General features: G+C 40.0%; 1 protein-coding gene across 1 annotated transcript in view; it reads right to left on the reverse strand.

Annotated features, from left to right (window-relative positions):
* The window catches only part of LOC117249538 (potassium voltage-gated channel subfamily A member 10), a 57,674-nt gene that overhangs the window by 779 nt on the left and 31,913 nt on the right, over nt 1-24,982 (reverse strand). The gene's annotated exons all lie outside the window — the stretch shown is intronic.

Here is a 24,982-nt window from a genome sequence, read left to right on the forward strand (position 1 = left end):
ACTTCACTTAAGTACAAATTCAAACACTCCTTCTCTACATCTCAAAAGTATATATTTTTCAACACATCCTCACTCTGATCTCGTCACATGTCCACGTTTGGTCATGGACTTTCTACGTCCACATATGACGTCCAAGGTACCCTGGGTGTGTTGGTTGTTGACGTTCTGGGACGCCGTGTCAACTTCAGCCTGTTACATGCATTGTCTGTTTTTAAAATACACTTCTGTTTTCACAGGAAATGTACAGTTTGCATACAGTCTCTTTCAAAATAAAAACACTACATTGGTACAACACTGCGAATTGACTTTTTTCCTTCAACAACAAGTGCAAGTGGCTGGGTTTAGGAACAAAGAACAGGGTTTGGCTTTAGAGTCTCACAAGACACCAACAGTGTTGGCAGATGGGTGGATGGTGTCATTTCTGTTTGTCAATAATGCTGCTCTGTTCTGTTCCCAGGGGGTCTTTGCTGCTGCTCTTCCTGCCTTACGCTTTCCATGTAGGCGCATGGAAGGGCAGAGAGGTGTGCTCTCTCCACCTTAGGCTTTCTGCATAGACCCAAGGAAGGGCAGAGATGCCCCAAAACAGCCATATCACCAAATATAAGACTGCAAATGGAAATAAAGTTCTTTGATTAAAGTGGTCCTGACTGAACTACGGTGTTGCACACTCTGGCTCCATATGCATTTCTTTTATTTTGATGATGATATTTCAGCTTTTGGGCCTTCTTAATGATCATCATATTGAGACACAGGTACACTGATCTGTTATGTAGTCAACACTTGTCACACAGCTGATAATCATTAGATGACAAGGTGCTGCTACTAGCACTGCTAGTGATCAGCACCTTGTTATAATTCTTGGTGTGTGTGTGTGTATGTGTGTGTGTGTGTGTGTGTGTATGTGTATGTATATATATATATATATATATATATAAAATTTGAATAGGGTTTGTACCTACTTGATGAATTCAAGTCCAATATTCTCTCTTTTAACTCCTCTTTTGGTCTTTTGTCTTTCGCTGCAGTACAGATAAACATGGAGCTGAAACTCAAAGCTCCGTATAAGCTGAGAGGAGCTGCAGATTCAGCTGATCATTCTCTTGGATGTTCATCACTACCAGAGACACCTTTATGCATGACACACTCGTTTGATCATTTGTTATTGCGCACCCAGTCTGAGTGATCACATCGGGTCAGACAGAAATCTGTTTGCTGCTGACTGATTTGGGGCAGGAAAGGAAATGAAACGGCAAAAACAACCGTGCAGGTGCAGAGTCCTGTTTTATAAGATCTAGTGTGGAATTTTATTAAGAAGACGACTCGGGAGTTTTTCAAACAGCGGCAGAAATGCCAAACTCGAGTCTTTAAAACGGGAGTCCGCAAACCACTAATTAACACCATGACGGCTACATCCCTTAATTTACACAGTCTCTGCTCGGCACTTTGTCAAGTTATTAAACAGACAGATTTAATTAAAAATGATCAGACAGCTTAAAAAAACAAGTGTGATGTTTTGTCAAAGTGTGACGTTCCTGAGAGTGAGTGTTTTCTGTTTTCTGGTGGTCAACAGCTCAGGGTCGACACGAGCCCTCCCACCCCCACCTTTCAACATCTTCCTCGAAGTTAATCCTCCCCGCAGCGGCAGATGGTGCGGGGAGCATCCATGGCTGCGCCCTCAACAGCTCCTGTAGTTATGAATGATTGCATGGTCTTAGGCATTAAGTTGGATCAGTGTAATCCATCGCAGCATATGCAGCAGCCCGCAGGGCCAAATCCAGCAGGCAGGAGAACTTCTCCTTCACTTTCCCCTCGCCAAACGCCCTCAGAGGACGCCACGAGGTGTTGACAAGACCTCCAACATCTCAACATGCTGCACACATGCTGAGGTGAAGCTCACTTTGATATGTTTTATTCTGCAAACTGAGATTAGCATAAAATGTTTAATCTCATCAGGCTCACCCGAAACTCAAACCAGAGGTGAGAATCACAATAAAACTAGGGACGCACTGATCAATCAATCAATTGATCCATGTTATAACCAGTTTCTCTGCTATCAGCTACATTGATTCATTATTAACTGGCTGCTGAATCAGTTTTTGGTGCTGCAGCAATCTCTGGTCCAGCGTGATCTTGTCCCTACTTGTCATATTTTGCAGCTCGGGCAGAGACAGACGTTACTTAACCGATGCTGTGGTGCAGCCTTTTGTGTTGTACCCTGATGCAGGAGGGGCTTAGACAATAAAACTGCTTGGTTATGGTTAGGAAACGATCAGGGATGTCGCTAAACAAACCAAGGCTAAGTTGCACAAAAGTGTGTCACTAAAACGCACCAAGCTTTAAGTGTCACGGTTTCAAATGTAGCAGATTGGTCAGATAAAGGTCTCTTCTGTGAACTCTAATTGGTTTCAAGATTAGTGAGGCTGTTTACGCCAAAGTCCCAACCTATGTTAGGTAATTTAAAAGTGACAGACAATGTTTGCCCTATTAAAAGACTTCAGGGGTGACGTCTTCCCCAACCTTTGGTTGTGTTCTGGTTTCAGAATGATAAAGAGAGTCAACAACGACCTTGGCAAATATGTTCAGCATCGCATCATCTCAAATGATTTAAAAAAAAAAAAAACATAAAGTTGCACAGCACTTTGTTTCAGCTGTGGTTGTTTTAAAGCGCTTTATAAATAAAGTTGAGTTGAGTAAATGGGGACGAAATCTCCCTCAGACCCCTCTAGGTTTGGTCTGACCTCCATCATGGCCCCTTTTCCACCAAAGCAGTGCTTAATTTGGAACCGGTTTTCCTGTTTCGACAGACAAAAGAACTGGCTCTGGGCCAGAAAAACCGGTTCCAGAGTGGCACCACTTCTTTGCTGGACTAGAAGAACGAACCACATACGTCACAGGGAAGGGGGCGGGGTTATTGAGACCAACAATAAACAAGACCGAAGCCAAGAGTGAAGCCACGGACACATCGAAGCAACAGTGGTCTGTCGAGGAAACAAGCTGTCTCCTTGCCTTATGGTCGTCTGCAGAGGTTCAAAACAAACTCGACCACCTCAAGCTGTGGAAAAGCAAATTGGTTCTCAGTTAGTTTGCAAGTTGAACCAACTGAGTACCAGCACTAGCTCAGCACCAGCACTGGAACTGCTTTGGTGGAAAAGGGTAAAGTGTGGCTCTACCCCTGCTGAAACACTGGTTTCAGGTCTGTGCTGCAAAGACCCTTTCCTACTGAAAAGTAGCCAAGATTTGGCTTTTATTAATGGGAAAGGTCACAACTGGCATTAACTCCCAGGTCAAATGACTCTGCAGTGATCACAGGTATTTATCGGCTCCAGCTGCGACTGGCAGTGATGGAACTACAACACCTGGGTGAATGCACTCATTTTAGCCCCTTTACTGGTGACTGTAACTGGTAATGTCAATATCAAATCTGAGTTTTACCTCAGTAAGTGTTAGTGTGTGCTCCTGTGATCTGGATTATTCAGTGGTCATGATACTTCTTTATGTTCTGATAAATTAGAAATATTCATAACTTTTTAGCCTTGGCTCAAATATTGAAGTTCAATGACATGAATATCAACAACCCATGGATTTACGCTCTCAAGCACTAAACAGGAAGCAAACCAGGCAGATAGTAAACTTGGGGGGGGGGGGCTCTGGTGGAGCTGTGGAGTGAGCAAGATTTCATGTTTAATTCGCTGTGAATCTGATCCACCAACCAGCACTTATTTTAGTGAGAAATCTTTATTTTTGAAATGGTTCACCTCTTATTCCCACAGTCTCCTCCCACTAAAATGGAGCAGCTAATCAACGAAGGCTGGCAGCAGATTCAGGTAAAATCCAAAATGTAAAGTTGATATACAAACGCTTATTATATTTATGCCAAGACATAAGGAACTGTTAATGTTGTATTTCTTAAAGGGAGTTTGGTGTGGGAAAGGAATCCAGTTGTAGTCTCCAAACAGTGTCCCTTCAAGATCCCAATGTCTCTGCAAAATCTTAGTGTGTGACTAAAATCTCAGAGCTTCAGTAGATGTGAGAGGTGCCAGGCTTTAGTCTTTAAAATGTACTTTAAGTGTTCTCATGTGGCAGGGATAAGATAGTCAAACTCAAGGTGTCACTGTCTTCTATCAGACTGACAGGTCGTTTCACATCTGATCAAACACACGTCTGACTTTAGCATGAATTCAGAAGCTAACCTGCAGTTAACTCTGTCACTAAAACTGAAAGTGATCAGATACAGTGCACATCATTTGGTTTCTATAAATAACCTGTGTCTCTGATCAGAGCAAAAAGCTGTTAAAACAAAGGAAAGTTGTGTGGAATCCTCCACTTAGACATGGGGGCGTGGCCTAGTGAGGGCAGTAGATAGAGTTAAAAATACATGCATGCAAACCAAATAAATGTTTACATAAAAGCAGTAAACATAGGTCATTTAGGTTTTTAGCAGCGTGTAATTTGTCGATCCTGAAGATTTATTGAAGCTGTTTCGCTTCACAGGTTCTTCAGCACAAAGTCAGATGAACATAAAGCTCCAGCTGCTCTCCATGCCTCAATCAGTGAAGTCACATCAGGTGTTTTCCATCAGCAGCTCCTAATCACAGCTGATAGTTCCAACATACACAAATATGCACATTTAAGCCTAAAACTTATATTATAAAATGCATGATTCATTTAGAATCTGACATCAGTCTTCAGACAGTGCTGGGAGAAATACACAGATAATTTATCTTAGTTAAATCAGTGATATCACTGTGTAGAAAAACTCTGTTACAAAGTCCTGCTTTCAAAATCTCACTTGAGTAAAAGTAGAAATTTTTCAGCAACAAAATATACCTAAAGCAGAATGTCCCATTTCAGAATAATATACATTATATTATTATATTTTATTGCATTAATGTGTTCAACATGTTGCAGCTGTAAAGGTGGAGCTCATTTAATTTAATACTGATTATATTTTAAATTAATCTGGAACTAAAGCTGTAAAATAAATGTAGCAGAGGTCGAAAATACCAGAACATAGAAATAATTTAAGCGTAAGTACCTGGAAACTGTGTACTTAGTTACATTTTTCTTTTTCATTCATAAGATGAAAAAACCTCTTCAACTCGCTGTGACCTCGTCTGTGAGGATTTTTCTGAATGACTTAATGATCGATTATCCTGCGATCAGCCTGTGACCACTGTGACGTCTGGAGCCGCCACAGATTAATGATTACTCACCCAGCTGTGAGTCTGTAACCTCGAGAGTAATGACACTTAAGTCTAAGGGTTGGGGGGCAATAGGGAAAGATAACCCCCCATTTTGGGGAGTTTTGATGACACTAGTTTTATTTCATGTATAGATTCAGAACTCAACAAAGGTTTTTCAAATTTTTTCAGGATTAAGAAACAAAAGAGTTACCAAGGTTTGTTTTATTATAATCAGGTACTGAGGAGCAACAAGCAGAGAGGTGGCTAAAAGTTAAAGTAAATTTAATGAAGGTGACAGAACACCAAATGAGAGAGTGAGACAGTGTGCGGGAGCCTTTTTTGATTTTTAGACATTAATAATCAATAACGAACATACAGGAGGAAAATCTTAGGGAGGGAGGGTTAGACCTGTTACGATGCCTTAAATTTAACAACTATCATAATCTGTTTTTTATTAATTAATACTTTTGGTTTTTGTCAAAGTCAAGCTTATTGTTGTTTTTCTTGCAGTGATCAAACGAGCCAGAGTATATCCAAACACAGACTCACATGTTGCTGATTGAGACTGACATTCTTCATACTAGTCATAATTTAAAATCTGTTATTTTAATCTTCAAATGAAGAAAATCTGTCTAAATCACAGACACTTAAGAAACTGTCACCATGGATATAAAAACATATGACACAGCAGTGTGAGGTAGTTACAATGGGCCGTATTATTTATGAGCCTAGTCACTGTGTAACCTTATCGCCTCGTCACGTGATCACATGGAGACTTGTCACTTGTAAAACACCAACATACATATCACCCATAAATAATCATCACACATATGTGACAACAATACCAAAGAAAATAAGGAATTACTCATTAAATTTAATATTTTTTCAGAGCTTATTTAAAGTTCAGGTAGAATAATTGTTATAGATTACTACTGACAAAATGAATAAATAACTAAAATAAAAGAGAACAATAATGGGGATGTGTTTGCCTTTTCAAAGGCCTATAGCTGAGCAATTGCATTTGCTCAAATGTCACCATTTTTATATATGTAAGGTGGCAATCTGAATTACCCACAAGGCCCCACGTTCTGCCCTACATAAGGCCTGTTTCCACTGAAGAAGTTCCTGGTACTATTTGGGGCCAGGAACTACTACAGGAACGTCCTCTCGCTCGGCCCTCTCAACCGCCATGTCTCCACTGAGAGAGCGGAGTACGAGGAAGGTTCCTGTGAAGTTACCGGGCTCTGGATGTGACGGAATCGTTGCGCGACCATTTTGACCAGGGCGACGTAGGGACGCCGTTAGCTGTTAGCCATTAGCCGTTAGCAGTGTCTGTAATAACTCAATAACTCAATAAACGGTCTGTGAAAAAAATATTTTTTCCAGCGGATATCTTAGTTACAACATGATTGAGCTAGCAAAGCAGTTTTGTGTTGCTATGTGTGGTATTTATTCAGTTTTGGGAAATCACGATGTCTAGAAAGCATCAGTGGCTGCAGCTGACAGGGACAGCTAACAGCAGCAGCAAAGCTAACATCAGGACGTCATCTGTTAAAAGCCTCCCGTTGTCGGATACGACATGAAACTACTCCAGTTAGCTCAATCATTTATTGAGTTACTGAAGCTATATGAACGAGCTAACCCTGGTCTGCTGAGTTTTAAAAATGCCGGCTATTTTGTCGCTTTCTGTTGACATCACATCCCGCCTTGAGTATATCCAATCAGCACCAAGTAATCCCCAAGCCCCAGCCAGGAGTCTCTCGGGGCCGTTCTGAGTACCTACCCCGAGGCAGGGACTTGTTTAGCCCCTGTAAAAGTTCCGGAACTCTGTCCTTCGGGGGTGGTTCCTGCGGTGGAGACACGCACCAACGGCCCTGGCCCCGTAAAATTACCCCGACGTTCCTGCGGTGGAAACGGGCCTTAAGAGACTGTGGGCCCCCTCACATCATAGGCCCCAGGGCCTATCTATATTTACGCCCCTGGTATGACACCACGTTACTGTTACTGAAAGTATAGTAAACAGATATTCTACGTTAATTCACACACAGCCTCGAACTAACAGTGAATGTGTTTACTAACAAAAATTATGTGTGTGTGTGTGTGTGTGTGTGTGTGTGTGTGGAAGCCTGATAATCTTCTTCCTCTTTGCAATGGAGCTTCATTTGTGTTAAAAATATATAAATGGCACATATTGTTAACATCAGATATGTTACATTTGTACCTCATTATGTAGCAGATATATTAAAACTGTATAATTCAAGTACGCTGTTACGTCGGAGGTTTAGTCACAAACACTGCTTCATACAGGAAAACATAATGTTTTGGCTTATAATACCCAGTTTTGTGGGTACACTCCCAGGTGGGAAAGCAGTCATGTCTCTGTTATTAACAAAAAATAAATGTTTTTGGGGCACTATCTCCACTGGAAAAACACCTATGGCTCACGCAAAAAAAATATGTATATTTGGGGCTAAAGAGCTGCAGGAAAAACAGGTTGCTATAAAAACGTGTTTCTTTATTACCATGAACACACACTGTAGTTTATTTTGACTTAATCTCACACACACCATCCTGCTGCCACAAACACTCACTAGAGCACCAAACCTGAATTAATCCGCTGCTGAAAATAGTCCCCAACAAATGCTCCTCCTATTTGTTTGATAAAAAAGAAAGATTTTAAAGATTCCATGCCTTATGGTGTTCTTCTTCCACTATTTCTTTAATTATTTTCGCTCATTTCTTTCCTTTCTACTTGGTTCCTCTGCTGTGCCGGTGCTTTCTCATTCAGGTGCCCAGGTGTGTCTCATGACACAGTGAGTGCGGTGAGCACAATCAGCATCATGAGACACACCTGGGCACTGTGCTCCTCATGCACATAAGACAGCCAGTGTGTTGCAGGCAGGCAGCTGTCCTATCAACACCTCTTTGTGTAAACTTTCTTTTTTCTTGTTCTAACAGGACAGGTTCACTCATTCACTCCCTACATCATACACACAGATAAATATTTCTAGTTCTTGGGTGAAGGCTGACGTGTACTGCTGCCACACAAAGAAGTTTTAAGCCCCTGTGTGTTTATTAAAGCTTCTCTACTGTTTTCCCCAAAAAAAAAACATTTAACAGTGGCAGAGTAGAAGTAATGCAAGAGAACTTTTTAGAACTGCTGATTTCAGTGTCAGATACCTACATACAATGATACACCGCTGGGTGGGAACAACTGTACATTTCCTGTGAAGACAGAAGTGTAATTTGAAAAGACACAATTCATGTAACAAGCATACATTGACAAGCCGTCCTGGAACGTCAACAGTGACGCAGGAGGACACCTAGTGCTACATATTTAGATGCAAAATTCCACTGATGAAATGGTCGTACTTGAAGAGCTGGGATGAGAGTGTTCACTAAGATGTCTCTGCCTCTATAGGCCACTTTCTTGTTAACTAAGAAAAGCTGTCTTGCTTTTAGCTTGGTGACATGGCAGTTACCAGTTGAAGCCACTAAGATGCACTGTTGAGCTGTCTATTTCGCCGGCAAACATGGCAGTTCACACTGTTTGTCCCTGGCAGGACACTGTAGTTTTGAGATTTGGTCTCTTTAGGACACAGTGTTTTTCAAAGTTTACTTTCTCTTGCCCTGCACGGTTGAGAATATTTATTGAGAATTTGATGTCGGCAGCAGAGATGTTCAAGGTCTCAACCACCATCCCCAATCCAGGGTCTGGTGCCTCCTTCTCTCTGAACAACACAGCGCAAATTGCAGGGGAGGTGAAGAGAGAGTCTGGTGACGGGTGTGCAGAGGCAGTGGGTTACACATACATCCCATAAACTGATCTTTTTCCTTCAGTTAATTTAACTCAATCTCCAGAGTTGAAGATGCACGTTTCACTGGACACTGATGAGGTCTATGTTGGACCCTCATTAAATTAAAATTAAAAAATAAAAATCTATATTTAGTGCTAAATGTCTTTATATTTACACCTCTGTCATATCCTCAGATACTCTGGTCGGGGGGGGGGGCGGCTCAGAGGAGAGATGCTGCTCTGTTTTTGTTTACTTCATTTTGCTGTAGTTTCCTCTAAATGTTTCTATGATGAAGACTTTTTTTTCCTCATCTCCAGGAATCATTAAAACCTTGCAGATTTTGGAGGAGACTCTTTAAATTGAGTGGTTGTTGTGTGTTTCTCCCCCAGCCTGACCTGTGCACATGTAAATGTACATTAAGATGTAAACAGTGACATTTGGGCGCTGTGTGTCGCTCCAGCAGTCTTCCTCGCCTCTCGACCAGTCGTGAGATTCTCGATGCAAAGCAGATTAAACACAGAGATCTCTGCATGTATGTTGCTCAGTGGACGAGTCACCACTGAAGACATGTCCTGCATGTCTGGCGCTCACACAGTGGGAATACATGCACAGAGAAAAGTGCGTGCGTGCGTGCGTGCGTGCGTGCGTGCGTGCGTGTGTGTGTGTGTGTGTTAGATCTGATGATTCACTGCTCGGGTTGTGAAACATCACGCTAACCTGGAGGGTGTTTCTTTCTTTCTTTCTTTCTTTCTTTCTCTGCTGTCAGCTCAGCAAGTACGAGAGGTTTTATTTATTTTGTTCCACTACTAATTTCGATGTATTTGTGGTTGCCACGGTTACCATTTTCCAAACTGGAATAAAGCTGAGTTCACGATAAGCTTTTCTGACCTTGACTCTCTCTTTCATCTGACATATTTATCATCATAATAAAACTAAGTGGCTGCTGAAGGTTGTTTCAGATCAGTCCTCCGAACTACGACTTCAGTAACACTGACGTTAAGCTTTTATTAAACATCAAGTGACAGGCGGGTGTACGGAGTGCAAGTGGTGACAAATGTCACTGACAACCCATACGGTTATAAGAATATTAAAGAAATACTAAATGATGTGTGTTCAAATAAACACAGTATGATAATAAATGTAAATCAAAATTAAGACAATAAAAAAAATAAATAAAGAATTAAATATAAAGAAAATAAGTAAACTCTTAATAAGTAACGCAAATCTTTCAATTTTAAAGTTGTGTGTCAAAAAAAAAAAAAAAATCAATCAACCACCCAGTCCGTGTATTATACTATGAAATGGTTTGCTTTATTCTTCTCTTTAAATGTTTTTATCCACCTAATTCTCTATACATGTATTCACATAAACCCCTTTTGACATGTGTCACTTTGGGGCTTCCATAAAAATACTTAATACCTTGTAAGAAAAAAAAAAAGTATTTTTTATCTATTTTTCATCTGAAACAAACTCCCAGGAAACTTGAGGTCTGCTCCAAATCTCAGGAACAGAGATTAAATTTATGACTTTGAGCAAATAAATAAATAAATTGCTTCTGTCATATCAACACTGGACAATTTTGTAATGTCTTTTTCTTCCCGAACGTTTAATTAAAGGAGCAAAATGTCAGATTTAGTGCCATCTAGTGGTGATGTTGCAGATTGCAACTAACTGAATTGCCCTCACCTCATCCCTCTATATGGTGGCCTTCAGGCAACACAGATACCAAATGCTCTCTATGGTGCCATTGTTTGGTTTGTCCATTTTGAGCTACTGTTTAAAACAACATTGCGTACACCGTTGCAGACGACCTGCTCCCTATGTGGATACAAACAGCTCAATCTAAGGTAATGAAAATGCAATAAATCTTGGTTTCAGGTGATTGTACACAAAAAAAAAAAAAAAAATCTAGTGTACTGTGTGTTAAGTTGTGTGACGTTTGTTACTTTGGGACTCCATACACATACAACCATTTCAGTAGTTACTGTCTCAAATGTTCAAATCATTTGGTTTTAATTTCATTACAGAAAAACAATGAAATAAAATATAGTAATGCATCATGTCTGGTAGTTCTGACTGATTTCCTGCAGCTGTTGTCAGTGAGGAGCTCTCTATGGACACCAGCAGTGACTATATATTCACTTTAGAGGCAGTAATGTAATAGTGATATCGAATATAATTCCTCAATCAGCAGCTTCAATACAAAACCATCAGTCTTAGCATTAAAACAGACAGTGCTGACAGAAGAGGTGTGGATCTGTTTTTCACCACAGACCCTCGCTGACCTCTGGCAGCGAAGATGGCCGGCGGATCACGTAGCGCGCTCGGCATTATGTACTTAATAAGAGACACTGCAAATCCCAACTGGACGGGTCCCGGCATCAGTCGGCACAGCGCCTGCAGGACTTAACTTGAGCCAAAGTGTTTTTGCAACCATTACACAAATACGACTGCAGTTTTAAAAGGATCTGAACACATTTCAGACCTTGGCAGGAGCAGAAAAATATTACACACACACACACACACACACACACACACACACACACACACACACACACACACACACACACACACACACACACACACACACACACTTAAAATCTGGTTGCATAAATTGACCGTATCCAAATCTGTTTTCACACCCAACCTACATAATCCAAGGACGGTCTGGCTGTGTTTTTGCATGGACGGGAGTGATGGGAGATCTGACAGTTATGGGCACTCAAGAAGAAGCGTGTAGCCATTACAATATATCGTACACACATATGTACAAATATACCAGGGCTGGCTTTGAAGATGCATAATAAAATAGACAGCCATGATTAGAGATGTGTCAGTTTCTCAACAAAGATGAACTTTATGGAGCCTCATCACTGCAAATAGCACTGAAGTAGCGTAGTTGCTTCAAAAAGAATGTTTTTACATTAAGGTTTTGGCTTATAAACAGTAAATAAACCTCTTTCTGCAAATGATAAAAAAGGGTAAACTGAATTTTGAACAGAACAGTCCCTGAGAATGATCAATCTCACGGGTCGGACTGTGAGTTATGATGTTTTAGCATTTCATTGCAGAGTATTAGTGTTCAGTGATTCAATGCAACTCTGCAGATTCAAACGTCCAAAAACACATCATTGAAACCACAAAATATCTCCATACTGCTCGTCCGTAGTGATCCAAGTGTCCTGAAGCCCCGACATAAAAAGTTGTTTGGAAAAACCTCATTTGAACTCTGTTTTTAGCCTCATTGGAGCCTGTAGCTCTGACTGCCTCTCTGGGCACCGCGCTCACGTGTGTGCGTATGTTGGGGCTTCCGGACAAGCAGTATGGAGATATTTTGTGGTTTCAATTATGTGTTTTTGGACGTTTGAATCTGGGGCGCCGTCAGCCTCCATTAGGTGGAGTTGTGTTGCTACCTCCTCTCCCCTTGGACCTCTGCAAGTGATGTGAGGACTCTAAAACTTCACCTGAGCCTCCCTCGGCATATGGGTGAGTAGATAATGGCTGAATTTTCATTTTTGGGTGCACTATCCCTTTAAGCCTTAAAAAAAACACATGAGTTATGCACAAATTCAGCCCTCTACAGTTGTCATGAATGTTGAAAGTTAGCTATAGAGACCAAAACTGTTGTTAGGGGATACCGGGGTTGGTTGGCACACAGCTATTTTGTTTTCTTGACCTGCACTCGTCTACCATGTTAAAACATTTAAGTCACTAGTGTGTTTTGGTGGTGGTTCAGTACTATAATATCAAAAGGGAAAAAATAAAACAGTGGTCTGTGGACTAAATGTTGGCTATTATGAAAATTGTTTTAGAGACGCTGGCCGACACAACTTTATCACAAAGTTGTGCCAAATGTGATCAGTGTTGGTTGGCACACTGATTTGGAGGTTTGTTGGCACATGTGTTGACTCACTGTTGTAACTGTATTTTGAGAGAAACTATTTTGAAGGATTAAAAGTTAAAAGTTGTTTCGCATTATTTTGAATGGTCAGTGGCAAAAGTAATTGGACATTCTTCTGAATTGAATTAAATGTTCATGTTTTCTACTTCCTGTTTGAAATCAAAGTTCAAAGTTTTCAATTGATAGCTTTTTTTTCTCTCCATAACTATAGCATTTCAACATTGTGCCAACCAACCCCCTGACACATGGAAGGATCACTGAATGGGCCTGCCAGGCAAAGGTCAAGGGGCTCAAAAGAGGGCCCCCCTGGCCCTCACCTGTAAATTGTCACTCAAATTAACACGTGACTAGAAAGAGACACAAACTAACCACAAAAATGACAATAAATTACTTCAAAAAGAAACTGCAAAGAAACACAAAACCACAAAAAGATGCATTACGACTACAAAGAGTTGCAAAACAGCAACACAAAACAAGGCTAAACAACTAAAGTGAACGCATCTCGCTCCAGTGTAGGAAAGGTGGAGGGGCCCTTTTGCATGTCTGTGCCCTGGAGCCCATTGCCTGATAATCCGCCCCTGCCCTGATGGGGCTGTTTGGCGCATATGAACCACATGACTTTTAACACAAATCACCTAATTTTAGAAAATAACTGTGTACATTTAAAAATGTATTTACAGCTGAGACTTTAACCTTTCGTTTGCTGCTGGTCAGAATATTCTAACATGAACTATGGCACAAAGTGAAGTGTGCTAATCAACCCTGATCTCTCCTAAGAAGGGTAAAGATGTATCCCAGGAAAAGGCCTAAAAGAAGCAGAGAATATAGAGGTCGCAGGTTCCTACACATCCTGACAGACATGAAATAATCCACTTTCTAGGTGTAAATTCTGTCTGAAAACATGAGCAACACTTCAGGAACCACAGGAACATGTTTGCAGTATTCCTGTCACAGAGGCCTTTACTTTACATTTCCGCCTTTATTAAAAGGTAAACTATCTGCCATCAGGTGAACACCAGCTCTCAGGAGGCTTGTTAAATAATCTCCTGTTTTCCTCCAGTTCCGTCTCTGGTTTTCTGAGATGAATGAGAACATTCGGCGTCAACACAAGCCCACGACTTCACACCCTCGTCCTCACTGAGAGGGAGGTGTGATGGAGATGATCTGCAGTGAGACTGTCTGCTAACAGGAGATGTTCAACAGAGTCACAGAGGAGACGTGAACCCATTTTATCCAAAAACACACTGCTCGAGTCTGCAGGGGTTTCTGCAGCAGTTACATCACAGAAATGACCAAATCACAGAGTCATGCCTCTCGAACTGTGTCTCAGATTAGGTAACACTTCACACGCAAGTGGAAACACGACAGGAGGGAAGATCCTGTGATAAGTGGCGTTCATACAGAGTTATCATACAGAGAGGCTGCGACATGTTGAAGGAGTTACTCATATGTACAAACCCACAGAGAATCACCTCCATCTCTGCAGCTTTACAGATTTCGAACCTCTTTTAGCTCCTAGTTTTGGTTTTGCGGCACATTTCCTGTCTGGCTCAGTCTCAGCTGCTCACTGTTCACTAAACTGCAGCAGACACAGTTAAAGACCAGATGTTGAAACCTGTGACCCCTGAAGACCTCTGGATCCAACCACGTCTCAGAGACGTTATGTTTACTAATTGGATAAAAACATTTTTATCTAAATCACATTTTCTATCCACATAATGAGGAAAAGATCTACACACAAAAAAAATGTTGCCATTGTACGTTTCTGTAAACCATGAATGCATTGGCTTTGAGTGTTTCATACTTATTATATCAACGTTTCTAAAGTGATGTCATATATGAGCTGATTTTTTCCATCTAGAGACGGAGAGGATGGTGGATGGTGTGACACCTAGGCGAGACACCTGCCAATCTGCAGACCACTGATCAAAACCAACAAACAAACACTGGTTGTTTTCTGGCGACCGTTCGTGGCGTCTTTACCGGTGTTTGTGGCACCGAGCCTTGTTTTTTTCACCGTCTCTGCTTCTGTCTCTGCTTTATCAGTGGCTTTTGTGTATCCAGGCAGAAAAGGATCCTTTTCTAACCATTAACCAAGTTTCAACACCTGTGCTGCAAAATAATTTATAAATGTATCTGTGGTTTGTGGAAATGTTCAAAGCCAACATTTATTCTGGCGATATGGTTCAGTATCTGACCATAACATATAAATAATAGATACATTTGTCATTAGTGTATGAATTCTTGAGTTATGGCAAAAAAACAATGTCTCGTGAGGTCACAGTGACCTTTGACCACCAAAATCTAATCAGTTCATCCTTGACTTGACGTTTGCGCCAAATTAAAGGAAACTTTCTCAAGGCGTTCCTGAAACGCAGAGATAAGTTGAAAATATAATGCCCTCGGCCACAACTATCAGCAGCGTAGTGGCAACAGTGACTTGCAGCACGAGACATGACGTGTGTGTGTTTTGCAGCCCAAATTGACCAATTTAATTCAATAAATCTTTATTGTCCCTGAAGGCAATTCTGATGCAGCATAAGGGAGCTAGAAACACAGCCTTGTGGTTCTGAGCCTCCATGAACCAGTCGAGTTGTAGTTACATGTTACATCCATGTCAGTGAAAACATGGACGCTTCACACACAGAAGATCTAAACAATCAGCATAGTTTCAAGATCAGAGTCACCAATTCAGTATCTGACCAAATGTCTCCCGTTTAGCTCGTGAATGACATTGAGTAATGGCCAGAACATTATGATGTCACAGTGGATCTGACCTTTGACCTTCTGGATATAAAATGTCATCACATCATTATTCTATCCGGTTAGACATGTGTGTGAAATTACTTCCTCATTAGCCTATGACTTCTTGAGTTTTGACATTTAATTAGTTCATCATTGAGTCCAGGTGGACGTTTGTGCCAAAGTGGAAGAAATTCCCTTTAAGGCCCTCTGGAGATATTGTGTTAATTAGATGGGACAAACAGACAGACAGCCCAGTACATAATGCTATTGTTGGCACTGAGGCATAAAAATGACCAGTGTCAAAGAAATGTACTGTACATACGACCGCAAAACACTATCAATAACACCTTAAAACTTGAATAATGAAACTAATTAGAGATAAATAAATATAATTTCTAGGAGGCAGGTTACCTGAATCACATAATCGCCTCTGTCACAAAACAGCAGTGAGCCACAAGTACCGATCCATCATTTACTAATATTTTCACACTGTACGTTTTAGAAACTTAAGGAAGGAAACTGTTCATTATGGAATAATATACTATTGGATTATAATTATTGATGCATTATTGTGTTTATCACTTTAATGTTGCAGCTAGTAAAGGTGGGGCTCATTTTAATTAACTTTTTATGCAGTAGTTTAATTTATAATAATATATTATTTATTGGTTGAATAATGTTTTTTACGAATGCAAAGAAATTAAAGTTGTTCAATAACCATAGTGCAGTAAATTATTTCTCTCTGAGACATAGTGGAGTACAAGTATTAGGTAGCAGAAAATGAAAATACTCAAAGTAAAAGGACCTCAAATTTTGTACTTGAGTACAGTACCTGAGTAAATGTACTGAGTTAGGGACTGTTTGTTATTTGTGGGGAGAGAGGGTGGTGCAAAAAAAAGGGGAGGCGTGTCAAAAAAAAATTAAGCAAAGGGGAGGAACTTGAGTTTATTTTGGATTAAATCTGTGTTTATTTTACCGCCTTTTTTTTATTTTTTTTATTTTTTTTTTTTTTTTTTTTTTTTTTTGTAAAGAAAACATGTCTTACAAAACCCTAATTTTTTCATTAAAAACATTTGGCCAAAATGACAGCATTGATCACAGCCAGAAACTGTAAAAATAGAAATTATCATTGGATTTTCAAACTTCCGACGGTCCTTGGACACATCGCGTGCAACGTACACTTCCATCAGGAAAAATAAAAAACAAATCCGAGCTTATAATAGTGATTTTTCATCAAAATCACTTTATGCAACAACTCATTTAAAATTTGGCCCAAAATAAACCACTTTGCCTGAACTAACCAGCACGAGAGTGAAAAACTGAGGCTTTATGTCAGAATTTCATCTTAACTTTCAAACATCAAAGGAAAAGTTTTAAAATTTGAGGAAGGGTCGTGCATTTTCCCAGTCGCTCAGGGAGGTTAAGGAAAAATATCTGTAGCTAAACAAAAACAAAGCCCCCCCCCCCCAATAAATAAAGAACAGTCCCTTACACTCCACAAACACATCATTACGTCTGCATCAGAGCTGACACACATCTGTGACCAGCACCAACAGCAGTTCGCCTCAAGCTTTATTGGAAGTCGTGCCGTTAACAGTGGCTGACCGATGAAATTCAATCAAGCGAGGCCTGCTCTGATTGGCCTGTTGGAAGCATGTGACCCTGCCTCCTCCGTGTGTGTGTGTGTGTGTGTGTGTGTATGTGTGTGTGTGTGTGTGTGTGTGTGTTCGCCGCACTGTGACACCAACAGCAGCTCCGCTCTGATTACTACAAACACACACACTCAACATATTGTCTATTTATATCTGTGGTTGGTGAATATTATCACTGAGCAATCAAATCTGTGTGTTCATGCATGGCTGATGTGGCACATGGAGTCGAACGTGCCGCTGGAGCCTGTCACCCAAAAATAAATAAATAAAAAAAACAGAGTTATATGACGCAGTTGTGCCACCTCGTCTGTGGATAATGAAACAGGATTTTCCCTCTTTAAGTCCCTAAAAATAGCTCCTAAATTCAGGGAAGGGGAAGAAGGGGGGGGGCGTCCATTACACTCCATCCTCTCAGCCAAATGGAGGGTTCAGATCTGCAGCTATTGAACCAGGTCTCACAGGTTTATGTCGTCATTTGTACTGTCAGTCATTATGAAAAATATTAAAGGAGAATATATGGCGGCCCTGAGATCTTTTTCTTGAAAACACAACACATGCAGATTAAGAAAGATCTTCACCAATCTGACAACACATGCATAGCATTTAGAAAACACACTGCAAGAAGCTCACAACAGACTGTTTCCAGAGGACACTAAGAAGTGATTCAGAATAAAATAAGTTAAGACTGCTGCAGTTACTTTTCTATCATTTCCTTCAGAGATGTGATGTTACACAAGACGAGAAAGACGAAGCGCTTCACGTCTGATCTGAGACGTTTGACACTCATGAGGACAGACTGTGAGCTGGAAAAGATCCGCCTCAGTTTGACCTTTGGTCAAAGTGAATTCATTACGCGGCCCTGCAGAACGCAGCACATCCAGTCCTCTCCATAAACCACAAATGAGGGTGGACGGCGGCGCCTCGCGGGGGGCTCCACACAGGCCTCGGGGCCGGCGTCATGTGCCCGTCATCTCTGCAGAGCAGTGGTCACATCTGAGGAGAAGCTCTGTGACCTGGCTGAGTGTTCATCTGACGGGGACAAAGTTCTGATGAAGACGTGATGTTTGGCATATTGAAAGCTTTATTTATAACTGCGTGTCTCATCGCTCCTACAGTTCATGTTGTTGTTCTGTCTGCTGAGGGTCTGATCCTGAGCTCTGAGCTGAATAATGAGCGCTGACAACTATCTTCTAATGAATAATTCAACCTTTAGATCAATGTCTGCTCAGGTTAAAGCTACACACAGATTAAACATAGCATGTCTGAGTTATTCTATAGTTTTCTTAATGTCAACAAATCCCATAAAAAGACCAAAACCAACACGTTAGTCCGTCTCTCAATACTGACTTCCTGTCTGTGGCCCTCAGCTCCAAGCTCACTGGCTCCTACTAAAGACATAAATCTTTAAAAACACAAATTTATGGTTTAATCAAACGTCCAAGGCACCCTGGGTGTGTTGGTGGTTGACGTTCTGGGACGCCGTGTCAACTTCAGTCTGTTTTCAAAATACACTTCCCATTTTCACAGGAAATTTACAGTCAGCATACAGTCTCTTTCAAAATAAAAGCACTTTGTCAGTACAACAACACAAATTGACTTTTTTTTTTTCCTAATGCACGTGGTTAGGGTTAGAAAAGAACAGGGTTTGGCTTTATAATCTTACAGGATGTGAGCACTACCCTCCCTAGTTTTTGTTCTTATCCTGCCATGTTTCCCTCTGACACCGCCGAGTGCTGTTAAACTGGAATAGTGTCCAGCCGCGTATTGTGCCGTCATGAAAGGACAGCGTTTTTTGTCAGTGTCTGAAGCCGCAAGTCACTGCCCAAGTGCCAGGTTTTGACGACTTCGGAGTGAAACCAGGTTGCGCTAGTAGGCTCGATTTTTAAAGGTAGAGTGAAGATACTGGCAGAATATGAAGCAAAACCTAAGGCATCCACTAGCATCAACCATGTCATGCTATCTTCTTTAGGGACTACATAACGCTCCAAAGTTAGGCTAAATTTTGACAAGAAAAAAGTGGCATTGTCATTTTTTTTTTTTTTTTTTTTTTTTTATATTGTAGTTCAATATAATTCTACATATCGAGGTCTCTACACAGTCTTGGAATTGCATAAATTAACCCATTATGAACAGTGGCTTTGAAAATGGTGATAGATGGACTGTGCTGGTATTAAAGCTAAGGGTGTCTTTATACTTGTGCATCACCAGTTACACCTTCAAAACACTAGTCAGTGGAGTTTCTGTGAAGTGCTGTAATGTTTAGTTGATTCAAAACACACATTAAACACACATTAAACACAGTAAACACACATTAAACACACATTACAACACAGTAAACACACATTAAACACAATTAAACACAGTAAACACACATTAAACACACAGCAAACACAGTAAACACACAGTAAACACAGTAAACACACATTAAACACACAGTAAACGCAGTAAACGCACATTAAACACACAATAAACACACAGTAAACACAGTAAACACACATTAAACACACAATAAACACACAGTAAACACAGTAAACACACATTAAACACATTAAACACAGTAAACACACATTAAACACACAGTAAACTCACATTAAACACAGTAAACACACATTAAACACACATTAAACACACAGGAAACATATATTAAACACAGTAAACACACATTAAACACAGTAAACACACATTAAACACACAGTAAACACACAGTAAACACACATTAAACACAGTAAACACACATTAAACACACAGTAAACACACATTAAACACACATTAAATACACATTAAACTCACATTAAACACAGTAAACACACATTAAACATGGCTTAATAGAGACAGTTTCAAACACAATCAGCTTCACTATAACTCGCAGCATTCACAGACAAACACTTGTCTTTATCTGGACACATTTTCCCCACAAATACAACATGCTAACGTTATTAGCACAAGCCTATGGTTTTTTCCATTGTATAAATTAGCCTAGCAGCTAGCAGACTTTTCCTCTTCTCATATGAAACCAGGGACAACAGCAACATTAAACAAAGGTAACGTTACATAAATCAGCTCCATTACAGCTCACAAGGTTCACTGACAAAACAACTGTCTTATACTAAACATTTTTTCCAAGCAAATGTAACATGCTAACGTTATTAGCACGGGTCTGTGGAATAGTGGTGGGTGTAGATGAGGGGCCCAATTTGGAAAACCTTGTCCCCCTGTCCACATGGCTGCTCTGCCTCCAGATGACAAAGTCAACTTATATACTACGTCATTTTAGAAATACTGGTCTGATTCTTATGAAATGTACAAATGTAACATTCATAATCTGCAGAAACACACAATGCAAACGTTTTCTTGAGTTTCTCACACATAACCACAAATGTTACTCATGCAGATGATATGTCTGCAGAAATATTTAATATGGATGTTTTATTATTTAGGTGATTAAAAAAACGTCACTACAGTTCCTACAAAACATATTTTGCTAAAGAACACTTGCTGTATATAAACATATTTTGTAGGTGACGGGGTTGTTTCTGCTGTGTATGTGGGTGGTGGTCAGAGCTTTTAATGAGAGCGAAACAGCAAAGAGCAACAACAGCCTATCACCAAAAACGGTGCCAAAAAAAGGAGCCTTGAGGATTCTCACTTTAATAAACACGTAAGAAATTATTTATTCATCAGAATATTCTGTTAGAATCACAACTCTTACCAAGTCTCACATCCAATCTGCCCCTTTATCATAGAATTAATCTGCTTTAAATCCATTTTTATACAGTTTTTACATGTTCATGTCAGTTTTTCTTCCTTTAAAATCTGCCTGTTCAGACACACCAACATGTGTTTCTGACTGATGTCTCTTGCTGCCCACTGCACTGTCTTTTTTTATTTTTATTTTTTCATGCCCACGTATTATTTAACCGTCCACACTGACCTCTGATCTGTCAGACAGACTGTCTGCAGCTCGATGCTCGGCTGGCGGACATGTTTCTGCAGAGTGAAGCCATGCACGCCGACAGTTCCCACCGCCTCCTGCATTATGTAAACACGTCACGTTTACATGTTGCTTTTAGCACTAAAACAGCTCCATGTGACCATGAGGCAGAGCTCAATGTGATCAGAAACAAATGCAAGATTAAAGGGTCAGTTCACCCAATTTACAAAAAGCATATTTTGGTATTGATTGATGAGGAGCGTTTTGGTTTTTCTGATCACAAGACAATGAGGGAAACTGAATTTATTGTTTGACTGCAACCTGGTCTCAAAACCTTTTTAGTGTCCCCACTTTAGCTGCTACATGCTCCACTTTGTTCACCAGCTAATCTCTGATCTCATCACACATGCACTGCAAACCTTAAACTACCTCGACATTACCCGGAGAAGCTGCATGTGAGGACACACTCAAACACTAAATGGACTTTATCCGACCAGCTCCCTAGTACAAAGCCTGTGTATGTCTGAGTGAGCCCATGTGTCAATATAGCAGTTAATTTTTTGAAGAATTCACAGCAAGTGAGTGGGCGTGTTGATGACGTTTCTGTCATGCAGATCATGTGTAACCAGAAGACAGCAGTCGTCCGAGGGTAAAGACGATGGGTTATTCACACAAAGATGGTAATGAAAATGTCAAAAGACAAAAAGATACAGGAACTTTTGTTCATAGGGAAGGAAGCTGAAATAATCAAATTAAAGGAATGACATCACGGTGTAATCCTTGTCACGGCCTGCCTCCTTTTGCCTAAACCAAAACCTAAACCTCCTGTTGTGTGAAACAGAAACTGCGGACCTGATTCTGCGGACATTTTTCAGCGTTCATATGAGAAAACAGTCTTAACTGTGTCTGTCTGCTGATGAGCAGGACGTGTACACTGACGCTATGACAGCAGTGGGAGTGAACCATAAAGTTGTGGGCAAATTAAAATGTCACCATAAAGCTCCATGAGGCCGAGAGGAGCTGCAGATTTCGCTCATCATTTGCCACCAGAGACACATGACACACTGCTTTCATATTCTTATTTGTTTTGTATCTAAACCTGAACATTATCACTTCATAAAACCGATTTATTTCTGAGCGGTGGAACAGGGAGCTGAGCTGAAAAAGATAATGTTACAGGACAAAGCTGAAACATAGGAACTTGCCGCTCTGGTGAAATGTAATGAAGGTATGAGAAATGCATAGTGCCCAAGCTTGATGCCTTTAAAACATGCAGTGGCAATGATTAAAATATCCAAAAACAGTCAAGGTAAAAAATAATTAAGCAGCTAGAAATGGTAATCAGACGTTTTTAGATCTTCAGTAAAAGCGGTAACACCAAAATGTAAAATACTCTAAGTAAAAGTCCTGCATTCAAAATGTTAAAAGCACCAAAAGTTAAGGTGTTCATTATGTGGAATGCATTTCTGAATAATATATATTACTACTGTATTCTAATTATTTATGCATTCATGTGTTCATCACTTTAAAGTTGCAGCTCATAAAGGTGGAGCTCATTTTAATGACTTTATATTCGCCTGGGTAGTTTAATCTATAATAATACATCATCATATATTTTGTTTTTAATAATCTGAATCTGTAAAGTAACTACAGTTATCAGATGAATGTAGAGCAGTAATGTTTCTGTGTGATGTAGTGAAGTAGACATATAAAGCAGCCAGAAATGGAAACACTCAAAGTACAAGTACATAAAAACTGTACTTAAGCACAGTACTGGAGTAAATGTATCTAGTTTATTTAGGTCTTTAGGTGTTGTAATCTGTAACTGCTTCAAACACAACCTCTGAGACCCAAAAACCAACGGCACAAACAAGGCGCGCCTTTTGTTTCTGCAGGTTGCATATCTGATTGGCTGTAAGCAGCAGCACCCTGAGGTGTCATCCTCATCATCACCATCATCATCATTGTAGGTGCTGTGCTGCCCTGTGGCTCCCAGTTACGGCGCTGCACTTAAAGCAGCTGATGCAGAAGTGATGGTAGCAGCCGCTCATGTGGAAACGTTGCATTCAGTCGGTCTGGTTAGATAACGTTCCACTGATGCCTCTTTGTTTGCTTGTTTTCTGCTTATTCCAGTTTTTGCTCTCTGCTCGCAGAAGCAACGCAGTCAGTGGTGATCCGGACTGCTGAAATGCATCTGATGCTAAAATATCATCCACACTGACTAAGTGTTCAGGGAGCGTTGTAAATCTACAGGTTTTCTCTGCTTGATATGCTTATCAACAACAGTGATGTCATCGACCTTTGTCACAGCCAAGTGCTCAGATTAATATGTTTTCATATTCTCTGTAAAACTGTAAAATCTGAAGGTAAACATTATCTTCAATATGAGGAAAAAAAGCTTCTACTGCATCTTCAATTTATCAAGTTTATTTCATTGAATCTTTTTAATGCCCTTTTCAATAAAAGATAACTGATATTTCTGACACATTATTTTTTTATTCTCTCTCTTGTAGATAGTCTGTGTGCCACAAGCTCTACGTTTTCTCATACTGCAGTCTTATTATCATGCTCTCTGTTACAATATTTGCACTGCTTTACTCAAAATACAAAATCAGATGTGATGAATAGACTCATTTTGAGCCTTTTATTCAGTTAAACGCTCTGTTTAATTTAATTATATTCCCAAAAGAACAGAAGGTTGAGACAGATATTTTAGATGTGGCATTTAAAGTCAAGTGCACACAAAAGATGCAAATTCACGCTGTGTAAAAAGTCCTTCATGAATCCATAGTGTAGATCTCAGGGGCGAAACAGGGGACATGTCCCTCTCAGTATTTAGGACATGTGCATTTATCCCTCAAACTAAAAATATGAAAGTAGGGGTGATGTTTAACATGTTCACCATCAATTGATGCAGAAAAGGCACCAACACTCACTAGAATGCAGGAAATTAAGTGTGTGATGCTCAATATTGTGGTGAAGGAGCCCCAAATCCATTGTTTCAGTTTGTCCCTCACATGTTAGGACAAAAAATACGCCTTTGCATTAATCTGCTTCATAAACGTACAGAGAAACTTACTGACAAATTTTGTTTCAATCATTTGTATATTTGTTGCTAACCACATGCTAAAGATTCAGTATCTACGTGTTGTACAGTAAGAATTATGATCAGTTGTGGCCTCGGGGTGAAAACCATGACAGCCATCTCTCTCATCTCAATTCTTGTCACCTCTTAACTCTGTGACTGCCCTTCGTCTGGTCCTTTTTGCTGTGACTTTTCATTCTAGGGCTGCAGACCTTGATTAAGTGCAATCACTACACGCACAAATTTGGGTATCCAGCAGCTCACATATAGATGTAACGCAGCAATTACAAGCAATAAATAAATGTGCATAATTAAGAGGTAAAAACAAAGGATAAGAGCAGTATAATATGGGGTTAGATTTGTGTCTTTATTACATGTGAGAAAAATAAATGATATGAGAGGAAAAAAAAATGTTTGAGAGAAAAGTTTTCACACTGACAGCAAAAAATAATAATATTTGAGACAAAAAAAGTTTTGAGACAAAGTATTTTGTCATAGAATATAAAAAATAATAATGTGAGATTTAAAAAATGATTTCCGAGAAAAAAAACTTTTTTTACTCTCAAATATTATTTTTTTGCTATCAGTGTGAAAACATTTTCTCTCAAAAAAATTGTTTCTCTCAAAACATTTTCTTCTCTCTCTCAAAATCTAAGTCTTTGCTCTCGTGTCAGGATTTTGACAAAAT

Source organism: Epinephelus lanceolatus, chromosome 23, assembly GCF_041903045.1.
Source record: "Epinephelus lanceolatus isolate andai-2023 chromosome 23, ASM4190304v1, whole genome shotgun sequence".
NCBI lineage: Eukaryota > Metazoa > Chordata > Actinopteri > Perciformes > Serranidae > Epinephelus > Epinephelus lanceolatus.